Source organism: Cyanistes caeruleus, chromosome 24 (genome assembly GCF_971803275.1).
Source record: "Cyanistes caeruleus chromosome 24, bCyaCae1.hap1.1, whole genome shotgun sequence".
NCBI classification, from domain to species: Eukaryota; Metazoa; Chordata; class Aves; order Passeriformes; family Paridae; genus Cyanistes; species Cyanistes caeruleus.
Window position 1 is genome coordinate 3,686,389 of NC_141724.1, and position 11,221 is coordinate 3,697,609.

The 11,221-nt window shown below is 44.2% G+C and overlaps 1 long non-coding RNA gene across 1 annotated transcript; it reads right to left on the bottom strand.

Annotated features, from left to right (window-relative positions):
• Positions 1–3,002: 3,002 nt before the first annotated feature.
• LOC147649419 (uncharacterized) lies at positions 3,003–11,155 on the bottom strand. The gene is made up of 4 exons (XR_015279088.1): positions 11,037–11,155; positions 6,113–6,276; positions 3,872–5,703; positions 3,003–3,075 (listed from the first exon to the last, which is right to left on the bottom strand). It is a non-coding gene; the product is annotated as an uncharacterized LOC147649419 (long non-coding RNA).
• Between the last annotated feature and the right edge of the window lie 66 nt (positions 11,156–11,221).

Here is an 11,221-nt window from a genome sequence, read left to right on the forward strand (position 1 = left end):
TAGGTACAAGGCAAGGAAACCCCAGAGGGCAAGGACACTGGGGCCCAAGCTGCTTATCAGGAGAACAATAGAGCCCAAACTGTTATCAGCAGAAGATATGAAGCCCAGCTGCCCTCAAAAGGAAGGATGAGAGGCCCAGATGGTTATCAAAAGTGACCATTTGCAAAAGAAAGGAAACCAAACTCCAAAATAATGCTCATCAGCAAGAATAGTGCTGACCAGCAGAAAATAAAAATGTTCTAAATAGGTGGAACCAGGGAGGGGACATGCTAAATACTTCTTGAAAAAAGTTTGAATATGCATTAAACCTTCACAGCAGTGGGGGATAAAAAGAGTGTTCCCAAGATACCAGGTGTGTTCCTGGCAAGCTGCCAGGGCACCCGGCCGTTTTAAACCCTTTGCTTTATTTCTTTTATCTCCTAATTGTCTTTTGTTTATAATAAATTCTTTTTATAATTTATTAAGTGAATCTCGTTTTTAATAGCAAGAAAACAGAACCAGGGGCCCCGTGACAGCTTTCTCGGCTGAGATGGGATGGAGGAGGCTTTGCTTCACAAATCCCCTCGTGCGGGCAGTCCTGGTGCTCCTGCAGGGCTCTGAGGAACACTTGGCTGGAACAGCAGGGATGAGCTGAGATCCTGGGCTGGTGGCTGAGGTGGATCAGCAGCTCCTCGGCGGTGCCTGGCACGGCCACACGTCCCAGCAGAACAGGGTGTGCAAGGCCACCAACAAAGAGGGAAGAAGGAGAAGCAGCAGCAGCTCCGTCTGGGTGATGCCGAAGTTCCCTTCTCCCCACCGTGGCAGCTCTGCGCCCAACGTTTCCTTCTCCAAAGCTGAAGAAAACCTCGCAACTAATGGGTAAAAATTCCACAGGCAAGCCAGAACTAAAAAAAAAGGACACCTAACCCCCAACAGTGTTGAACAAATAGCTGTGTTTAAGGTGGTTATTACTCACCTTAGAACTCTTGTAGGTTCTACTATCTGCAGTTTTTCTCAACACTATTTAACCTGAAAGGAATAAGATGAATGTGTCTTTACAGTTTTGTGAATCTGCTTGTAGATAGGGCCAGAGACTTGCAGATAAGGAAGAAATGGGAGAAACCATAAATTTCAGAAAATATTACTAATTGATACGGACTGCTGCTCAGCCAAGGTTGTGCTAAACTCCTGAACTTTGGGAAGAATTACAAAGCCTTAATACGGGTTATGAACATTTTTCACCTAGTGGGGACTTGAAGCTAAGTTTAATGATCAGGTATTGTGTGTTATACAGAGGAGTGCCTATTAAGGGGGAATACAGTAGGCAGATCAGGAAGTGTCTACCTTCCAAGTACCTCAGATAGTGGGGAAAGAGAAAGAGAGGGTAATGAGGCAGGGAAAATGAGAATAAAAAGGAGGCTGTGTCCTCCAACGACCTGAGACCCCATGGAGAAATACCCCATTACCTCTCCCTTTGTTCATGAATAAAGTTACTGGACTCCCCTATCTCCTTTTTGGACATAAACCTCTGGTGACATGAATTTTTCTGCTCAGACTCCTCAAAACTACTTGCAGCTCTCTCACAAGCACATTTCATATTTTATCAAGTGTCTGTCTGGGATTCTGATCCCCTACTCCTGTCAGGGAGCCATAGAGGGAGTCACAGCCATCAGCTGGGATGATAGCTACAGCTGTGTCTGGTGTGATTTTAATTTCTAGGACATTTTAAAGCATTCCCACACCTGGGCTCTTTGGCATTGGATTATGGATATCTTCATGGAAAGGCAAGTATGTGTGTGTGCAACTTTGGAAGTCAGAAAAATCCTTTTCATATTTGCAATTGTTGCTGTATTCTACAAGCATCAGATGTTTAGGACATCTGCCTGTTCTGCAAAGAGTTCTCTGGGAGAAGCTAAGACAAGATTTTGTGATATCACAACAGAGGGGCGAATTTCAGCCATTGCTGAATAAGTGATCAAGGGAAGGTTGAGCTGGGCGTCTTGGGTTGCAATGCAAGATGTAACAAAAAGTCTGTATTCTACTGCCAGCTGTTAAAATCAGCCGTGGCAGTGTTCTTTATCTCTTCCATGACCCATCCCTCATAACTCCAGGGGGATCTCTTCTGTTAACAGACCATTGAGCCTCACTGCAGGACTGATAAAATTCCATCATCCCACTGTGAGATGTTCCACCCAGTGGGAGGAGCCAAGCATTCCTACCTGGATATAATCTGGGATTTAGAGCACCAGAGTCAGCCTTTCTCCACTGGATTCCTAGAGGAGACCAGACCCATTTCACCACTACTGAACCTTCAGAAGAAAACTACACCCATCTACAGGATCACTGCTCCAATAGAACCACATCTGTCACCCCAGGACTGCAGCCACCATTTAATGGGACTGCTCCCAACACCCTGCCCGACAGAGTGTCAGGCTGTATCAGTGTTTTTTTTGGTTTTGTTTTGGTTGGTTTTGGTGGTTTTTTATGTACATTTTAATTTTCATAGTAAAGCACTGTTATTTCAATTCCCATATCTTTGCCTGAGAGCCCCTTAATTTCAAGATTATACTAATTCGAGGGAGGTTACGTTTTTCCATATCAAGGGAGGTTCCTGCTTTCCTTAGCAGATACATGTCTTTTCAAACCAAGACAAGCTGAAAGGCTTCTGTGCTCCACAGGGTGTCTCTCTGACTTGGAGCCTAAGGGAAAGCACAAGAGTTCCCACAGAGGGCAGCAACAGCAACAGGTAGTAGCACAAGGACGCTGTGGCTGAACTCCTTCCAGAAGACACCTAACGTCAATTGGGCATGCGGGCAACCAGCAGCTACGTTCCTCTTGCAGTCCAAAAGCTTGGTGCACAAGCCAGCTGCTAAGTGCCCTCCTCATTCGCCTTCTCACAGCACTCACGCTTTCGAGTGCCTGGTGGCGAAGTGGCGTCTTCTGGCACACATTGTTTGTTGTGTCTGCTGCCAAGCACTCTGGAGCATTGCATGCAACGCAAAAAGCTCACCACTCGCGCTTACCTTCTCCGAGCTCCAGAGTCCCAGCTTCCACCTTCCTTGGTCTCCATGCAAGTGGAAAGATATTCTACTGCATCTGGCAAGGAGAACGTGTGCCACTACAACACATATTTGTGCAGCTTACCCCTGAAACTTGCACAAAAAGGGATTTGTGGCACATTCAAATGGCCAAGCTCTTTCTTGCATAACTTGAAATCTGCTGTCAGATGGCTGTACTCCCTGTCAGCTCCAAGCCCCAGCATGCTCATTCGAGACTGACAAGCGCTAAAGAACAGCAGAAGAACGAGGCACAGCACAATGGGCCAGGAAATAACATCAGCTTCATGTGCCCGTGTTATCGCCCAGGAAGAGGTACCAGCACAAAGAAACTGTGGCAGAACTACTTCCAGGCGACAGTTAACGTCAATTGGGCATGTGGGCGACTGGCAGCTACATTCCTCTCGCAGTTCGAAAGCTCTGTCTGGGCTTGCTCGTGTCCCTGAGATGCCCTGCTGGGCTGTGCTCAGCACCTGCTCCTGGCCACAGCTGCCGCTCTGCAAGCGCTGCCCTTGCCACGAGCTGCCTCTGGGCCAGGAGCCTGGCCCACCTCAGCAGCACAGGCACAGCACCATGACTTGCAGGAGCCTCTCAGAGCTTTAGAGCTTTTTGCATCAGACTCTGTCCACCAGAGTGTGCTCAAAAACACATATTGGTGGAGCTCAGCCCTGCAACTTGCGCAAATACGGATTTGCACTGAGCCTTTTGCGGTTACTTTCTCTGAGCTACGCAGTCCCAGCTTCTGCATTTCTTAGTCTTCATGTAAGTGCAAAGATTTTCTGCGGCGTCTGATGAAGAGAACGTGTGCCGGGACAACACATATTTGTGCAGCTTACCTCTTAAACTTGCGCAAACATGGATTTCCAGCACTCTCTCCCACACTTCCTGTGCCTGGCATCTGCACTCCACAGGCCGTTTCTCAGCCCTCGCAGCCTAAGGGAAAGCACAAGAGTTCCCGCAGGGGCCAGCAACAGCAACAGGTAGCAGCACAAGGAAGCTGTGGCTCAACTCTTTCCAGACGACAGCTAACATCAATTGGGCATGCAGGCAACCAGCAGCTACGTTCCTCTCGCAGTCCGAAAGCTTGGCGCACAAGCTGGCTGCTAAGCGCCCTCCTCATTCGCCTTCTCGCAGCACTTGCCCTTCTTTTCAAGCGGCCAGACCCAGAGCGGCGTCTTCTGGCACACATCATTCGCCGTGCCAGCTGCCAAGCACTCTGAATCACTGCTTCTAACGCAAGAGGCTCCTCGCTTGCAGTTACTTTCTCCGAGCTACACAGTCCCAGGTTCTACATCTCTTGGTCTTCATGCAAGCGCAAAGTTTTTCTACTGCGTCTGACGAGGAGAACATGTGCCCGGACAACACATATTTGTGCAGCTTACCACTTAAACTTGCGCAAACATGCATTTGCTCCACTCTCTTCCATACTTTGTGTGACAGGCTTCTGCTCTCCACAGGACGTTTCTCAGCGTCTCGGAGCCTAAGGGAGAGCACAAGAGTTCCCACAGAGTGCAGCAACAGCAACAGGTAGCAACACAAGGATGCCGTGTGTGAACTCATTCCAGACGACAGGAAACGTCAATTGGGCATGCGGGCGAGTGGCAGCTACTTTCCTGTTGCAGTCCTAATGCCTGGCGCACCAGCCGGCTGCTAAGTGCCTTCCTTATTCGCCTTCCTGAATTTGCTTTCTCACACCAGACAGATCATTTTGTTTCCTACAGTTTCTTCATGTGGGGATGACAGAGCCATGCCTGGACTTGGAAAGCGACAGTGAATCACATGTGCAGGCTAGCATTGTATTCCCTTGAGCAGTAGCTGCCACCAGTCTGAATGAGGATACCCTCCCCCTGAGTTCTGCTATAATAACAAGAAAATAAAAACTACTCAGCACCTTCCCCCTTGTTCTTCCACACTTTTCTAATTCGGGGTAAAAACACAGTGAGAATAGCACCATCAAAGGTTTGTTGAGCCAGGCCTAAGCCAAGATAGGCCCATCTTTTCACAACCAGCATGGCACTGTTTTTTAGGGCAGAATAAATGTCCCCAGACTCTGTTCTTATCACTGTGGTTTATCTGGTCCTTCCTCCAAGTTTCCCAGTGCAGAGTGACACACTGCCATGTACAGCTCTAAGAACTGCCCTTGCTATGCTCTGCACAGCATTTGAGGTTCCTCAGTTGCTTTATGTCTTCTGTAGCTACTTCTGTACAAGAGTACAGAAATACGTGAATAAACCATGTGAATAAAAGCACAGGGGATATGGAATAAAACCACAATTTGTAGACTGCAGCATCACTAATGATCACGTGCATGTCTGGGGATCTGTATCTTCTAGTTCAGTGCAGTGGTAAAACAGCCTGGGTTTCTGCAGCAAGCCCTGCCAGGAGAGCATCTTGGCATCCCACCAGCTGGGAAGAACATTAGAACACTGCTGGATGCAAAAAAACTGGAGTTGTTGCAACTTTGTCAGATAAGAACTTCAGGCTGCCAACAAAAATTATAGACAGGCCTTTAAACTCTGACTTCTGTGGGTTTTTAGCGTTATAGGTGGAATATTTGGCTATAAAGCAGGTGCTTTGTCACTTCCCAGCCCATGTCCAGGGATTTGTGCTTGGCTGAACACAGAAGCCTTGTGTCCATATATGGGAACAATGTTATGGCACTGCACACCTGTAAGGGAAAAAAATCAGGATTGGCTGGACTTTCTCTCAGTAGGATATTTGTTTTGAAACATGAATACCCGTAACTTGCACGCTAACATTCTGACATTTGATTTGTCCCCTAGTGCTAAACTCTGCAATCATTGTGGTAGGAAGGATTGGAACCTTGCTGAATAAGATGGAAAAAAAAAAATAAATCTAAGTTTTCAGTGGAGACCTTTCATGGTGCCAATAGCTAGGAATTCATTTCATCTTAAATCAAGGCTGCCACAGAAGAGCCAATAGAATCTGGAAATGAGGGCTATGCTTTTCATGGGTTTTACATTACTCAGTTTGAGCAGAGCTGAGAGGAGCTTGGCATGAAGCCACCATCCAGAACAATGTAGGGAAGCATATGTGGTTTGAGAATTACTCAATACCATTTGGGCGTTCAGTTTTTCCTGTCTTTCAGTCCAAGAAGTTCCAGGATTCCGTTTCCTCTGCAGTAAGAGACTCCACACAGTAACGTTCACGAAAATCCTTTACCATTACATTTTTTGCACTGCAGTACTGTGGCTTCCATCTAGAAACTACCTGGAAGCAGCTGAAATTTAAATGGCAAAAAATAAAAATAATGTTAAAAGAATCCAGTTGAAAACACTACAGATAATTTAATACTAATATTAAAATTCAAATTAGCCATCACATCATTGCTACAATTTAAAAGCCAGGAGGAACAGAATTCAGAGGAGCTACTTTGCTGTTACTGCACACCCAGAAACCACAAAATGCCCAGCAGCAAAACAGATCTGTTCACATGTTAACAGATTTAGCCCAGAGCACAGGATCAGTATACAAAGGATCCATCATTTGAATTCAAGCTTTGCCCTAAAATGGTGTCTGAATTGTATACACTCACAGCGCTGGCCATCCATCAAAAATAATTACCTGCAGCTCTTCACACAAGGCAATTTGTGCCAGGAGAGAATTCTTCAGACAGGATATGGTGAAGCCTTGTGATGTGTATTGCTGGTGTAGCTGCTGTAGCTAGTAAACCTAGGTCACATTTTTGTACTGACATTACTGCATCAAACTCCATGGCTGATCTACAGACAATATAACTAAGCAGATTTTTATTTTTTTTCTGACAGAAGATCTGACAGAAGATGGAACTGCATGAGATGTTGCTACAAAGATTTGCCTTGAAAACCACACACTCTTCTCCTCCCTTCACCATCAGTCTGTGCAGTATTAGACAGTCTACTTTCATTCATATGTATCATTAACATATATAATTAGCTTCTACTGTTTCTGTGTAAGTACCTAAAGTTTTCAAAGTCCTGTCTGAAAGTTTCGGAGTACTACCGTTTTACGAGTAAAGTCTTCAATTCATCAGATGCACAACAAGATTTTAATGTAAATCACAAAAACATGACCCATTATAATGAGCTGCCAGAAGGACTGAAAAAAAGAGAAGAAATTGCCAAGTTACCTGACAGGCCAGACCTCTACACATTATGATAATGTGAAGGGCCTTCTCTCATGTAAACAACATTTTAATAAGTTAGCATCTGAACAAACTACAGACATAAACTCATCAAACATTAAATCATGGCAAGAAACTACATGAAGAGGACTATGGAGAAGATCAGGGCCCAAAATCATGATTCACAGTGACATCCTGGGGGTAAATGTGAAGCTGCCTGCACTGTTTTTTTATGCAGGAGACGCTTCCACGAGCCTCCAGCCATCTCCTCTGCACAGGACTCTGTGCTACAGGAGCTGTGCCAGCACCCATCCTCAGGAATACAAAGCAAACTTGACTAACTTGGTGAAATTCTCACCACAAAGCAGCTGCAGGAGTGGAACAACAATAAACTGAGAATCTGGAGGTCTGGATTCTCACCTAAATAACATCTGCCTGTTAAATGAAAAAGACAGGACATCTTACCAATATCTCGAAGCAGTAATGAACAAAACCTCCAAGTCCTGCAGAAACATTTCATGGTACAAAATAAACCTCACCCAGATATGATATGAAGTCTCAAATATAACATCTGTCATGGAGCTTCAAGAAGCATAAAGGAAGTCATTCAAATTTGGTAGGAGTAACCTAGTCAGTCAAACTCCTAAAAGCCCCAGAAAGTAAAAATCTGTTTCTAAAATCAAATAAATTTTGTATCCTTGGTTACTGTTTTCAAGTACAATTTTGCTGCTGAAAATGTGATAATGTTTATGAAAATTTCAGTTGAGAACCTGATAAAGCCAGGCCAGTTAGTGGCAAAAGCCAATGACATTTTCTGTCATGGCTCTTGCTAATTAGAAATCAGACAAAGAACCAGAGCAACTGCTCAGTAAGGCCACCTTTAAGTGGGATGGTTATGTCTGTGAATATCTAACAGACCTGATTTTGCAAGGTGGATTTTAAAGACCATGCTATTTTGCTTACAGGAAAATGCTGCTATTACTTTATATTTTGAGTAGTGTCCTGTCCTTGAAATGATACCATGTAATACCTGATTACGGGAAAGTTACTTTCCTGCAAATATGCAAATAAATTGCTAATGACTCAAGGAACTTCCAAGCTTAAAGCTCCCACATAACCTGATGACATTAGAAAGAATAGAAACCCACACAGGAGATAGATTATGAAAACCATGATATACAAACAGGAAGCTTGGGTATTTTTTTCCTCTCTGCTTACCCTGAGAAATCTGAAACACACCAACATTTCAACCACTCAAGATCCAATCTTTGAACCAGTATGAAAACAGGCCAGTTTAGGACAGGGAACGTCTCGAGGGTGATCCTCCTGAACCTTCCACAGGAGAAGCTGAAGAGATAAACAATTCCTTTTACAACCTCTGTCTCTGCAATGCTTTTGTGTGACGTCATGCGACCACCATGGTTTGCTCTGTTTGCTCTCTGCAGGCACCTGCACAGGTGTTATCCCAGAGCTGGCACACACCACCAGTCCCAGGCAGGCACCTCTGTGCTCTTGCATTCCACTCACATGAATCACAAATACTCTGTGTGCTGTTCACATGATAGCCTGTCACTGGAGAAGTCCAGAGCACTGGATACATCAATGACTTGACCTAATTAAAACTGCAAAAAAAGAGGGGATGGTATTTTGATTCCTCTTGTTCTGACCTAGAAGAAAACCATATAAACACTCCATCTGGGAAGCAAAAATAAACAAACCTATGCCACCTCCCCAAAACTAGACAAATGTTTCCTGCATTATGTTATTTAGTAAGTGGGTTAAATCAGGACTTGATCTACATGATTTATTTCCCATGTATGTGTTTGAATCAGAATTTCCAGTAGCTAAACTTTGACTAACCCCACCACCCAGTGCTCCTTCTTCGCCCTTTTAATTCCCTAGCAATGTTGGTGATTTTTTTTTAATTTACAAACCAAATATAAGTGAGGCTTCTGGCATCCCTGAACTGTGAACACTGACTACGAGGACATTAACATTATAGAGCTGCATCCCTCTCCATAATTTCACTGTCAAGAGTGGCTCTGCTGACAAGTGGATACAAAATGGAGAACAGAGAAAACACATGAAAGAGGGAAGTGGCAAAGAAATAGGGAAAAGATCATGAAAAAGCAAGGCAGACATTTTTCTGAAATAATGAGCTGGAGGAAGAAATAAAAGAGGCTTTCTTATTAAACATCGAGTGCAGAGATAAAGTTTCCAATAATATTAGCAAAATTCTCCCTTTGAATTCTGGACAAAACGTATTTTATTGCATCAGGTAATTTTGGATGGATAGACTCTTAACTCTACACCACATGTCATAATTATATATACAATTCAACCCTTACCATCAAGTGATTTTGTTTTTCTGACTTCAGAATTTCATCCAATCTCCTTCTTACATTTTTTAAGATATAAAAAGACAACGATGGAACAGAAGGCTTTTGCACAATGTAAAGGATCTCACTATTATAGAAAGTAATCTTGTTGACATGTCTTCATGGTTACTGAAAACTAGAAAACATAACAGTAACTCAAACTACAGCTCTGTCTGCCTGCATTTATCACCAGAAAATTCCTTTACAGCAGTTTAAGTTGGACAAGACTCATAGTTTTAGGCTTCAGTACCATACATGGCTAAGCTGATGAAAGAGCTGGTTATCCAGAAAGAGAAGGTTTGCTCCCCTGCTTTCCTTTCCCTGTGAGGTTCTGTCCCTTTTGGCAGCAGCAGGTTGACAGATTAGCTCACCACACCTTGGAGAACCTCACCCAGTGTCTCAGTCTTGAGTCTCAAGCCCTGTCACGGTCCCAAAACAAGTTTAAGTTTCAGTATACACTGAAACAAAGCCCAAATAAATTATGAATAAGATATCTGTGTTTACTTTCACAGAAGGATTTAGCAGAGCAGACAAAGCCATAACCATTTAGAGTCCAGGCTGGATCCAAAAAGAGATTCAGAAAGAAAACTGCGATATTCAAAGCCAAAACAAAACAAAACAAAGAAACAAAACCATGATCACTGAGACCTGTTTCTTCTGATATCACAGCAGGGACTCCAGCATTATATTTACTGTCTCGTACACATACACATGCCCCAGTCTCTCCAAACCACAGAGAGAGCGAGGTGTGTCTGACATCCTTGAGCACAATCACCCTTTTCAAGGCAAAGTCATACAACAAGCAATACCAACAGGAAGCAAGAGTCTGCAAATTAAAGGTGTTAAGAGAGCCCTAACACAGAAAGTAGTTACTGTATAGGTGCAAGCCGTGGTAACTCCTAAGTGTTTACTCCTGTGGGCTTCATTGATTTACAGCACCATAGGACAAGGTGCCACTTTTTACAGAGAAAAAGAAGGTTTTTGATATGGGAAGCCAAATGTTTTAAAAGCAAGCTTCCATAACCCATTCAGAATGTGTCTATCTTGCACTGTATTGCTAACAATTCACCTTTCTAAAGCTTGAGATGAAAAGCTAAATGGCCTTGAACACATATTCCCCAACATCAATTATTTGCAGTGATATTCTGAACTTACTACCTGGTGAAGACACCATGGCTTCCACTCCAAAATTAGCTTAACCTGCTACACTTAATTACTTGAGACTTAAGCATGCACTTGGAAGCAAACACATCTGCATCTTTGATATCACAAGGCCTTTTGAAAAGTATCGAGAAGTAGCTTATTCTCAAAAAAGACAGAGAAGGATCAGGACACTGGGAAATACGTGCAATGCGAGCTTAACTCTCCCCAACACCCCTGACTTTACACCTCTGGAAGGGAACAAAACATCCTTGGGAAGTTCACAGGAACAATTCATACCAGCTTGCAAGGCTTCAGGAGCACTCAGGCTGAGATACACCCTATCAGGCAGTTACTCACCCTGTGCTGCCCTAACTAAGCTTTCTTATCGATTTTCCTTTTCTTTTTACTTTTAGAACAGCCCAGGGAGAAGCGAGGCGCTCGCTTGGGGGAAGGCGGGACGCGTTCGGCGCGTGCCCGGCCCCGCCGCCCTCAGCGCCGCTCTCGCGAGACAGCGCCGCGCAGGCTCCATATTGGGGCATCTG